The following is a 1345-nucleotide window of genomic DNA, read 5'->3' on the forward strand; positions in this document are numbered from 1 at the left end:
TGAGGTGGATGGATCACGAGGTCAGGAGTTCAAGACCAGCCTGACCAACATGGTGAAACCCTGTCTCTACTAAAAATACAAAAATGAGCTGGGCATGGTGTCAGGCAACTGTAGTCCCAGCTACTCAGGAGGCTGAGGTAGGAGAATTGCTTGAATTCTGGTGGCAGAGGTTGCAGTGAGCCAGGATCGCACCACTGTACTCCAGCCTGGGCAATAGAGGGAGACTGTCTCAAAACAAACAAACAAAACAGCAAAAAGCAGAAACATTTACAAGTGCATGTGCACATGTTCACACACCCCCAACAGCCATACTCCACACCAGAGATAAAATAACCACTGTTGGCCAGGCATGTGGCTCATGCCCATATTCCCAGCACTTTGGGAGACCAAGGCAGCAGATCACCTTAACTCAGGAGTTCAAGATAAGCCAGGGCAACATGGCAAAACCCTATCTCTACTAGAAATACAAAAAATTAGCCAGGCGTGGTGGCTCACAACTGTTATCCCAGCTACTTCGGAGGCTGAAGCATGAGAATCGCTTTAAACAGGAAGGTGGAGTTTTGCAGTGAGCCAAGATCTCATCAGTGCACTGCAGCCTGGGTGACAGAATGAGACTCTGTCTCAGAAAAAGAAACAAAAATAAATAAATAAATAAATAAATAAATAAATTAACAAAACAAAATAACCACTGTTAATATTTGGTGCTTGGGCCAGAAGCAGTAGCTCATGCCTGTAATCCCAGCACTTGAGCCCAGCCTGGGAAACATGGCGAAACCTCATCTCTAACAAAAAAGAACAAAAACAAAAAACAAAAATTAGCCAGGCTCATAACCCAGTCGCGAAATAAATAAATAGATAAAAATTTAAAAATAAAGTGAAATAAAGTAAATATTTGGTGCTTGTACTTAGTCCCACTTCTCTATTTTTGCTTTTGCTGCCTATGCTTTTGGTGTCATATCTAAAAAATCACTGTCAAGATCTATGCCATTAAGCCTTTCCCCCATGTTTTCTAGGAGTCTTAGTGTCTGGTCTTATATTTAACTCATTTTGGGTTGGTCATTGTGGATGGTGTACGAAAAGGGTACAATTTCATTCTTTTGCATGTGGAGATTGTTTTCCCAGGGCCATATGTTGAAGAGACCCTCTCGTCCCCATTGTGTGTTCTCCCCATTGTGTGTTCTCGGAACCCTCAGGGAAGATCAGTTGACTGTATATGTGTGGGTTTACTTCTGGTGTCTCTATTCTGTTCCATTGCTGTTATGTATCTGTATTTATGCTGGTACCATATGTGTTAATTACTAGATCTTTGTAATACATTTTTAGTTTTGCTTGTGTGTGTGTGTGT

The sequence above is a fragment of the Colobus angolensis genome, unplaced genomic scaffold (assembly GCF_000951035.1).
Source record: "Colobus angolensis palliatus isolate OR3802 unplaced genomic scaffold, Cang.pa_1.0 Scaffold618, whole genome shotgun sequence".
NCBI classification, from domain to species: domain Eukaryota; kingdom Metazoa; phylum Chordata; class Mammalia; order Primates; family Cercopithecidae; genus Colobus; species Colobus angolensis.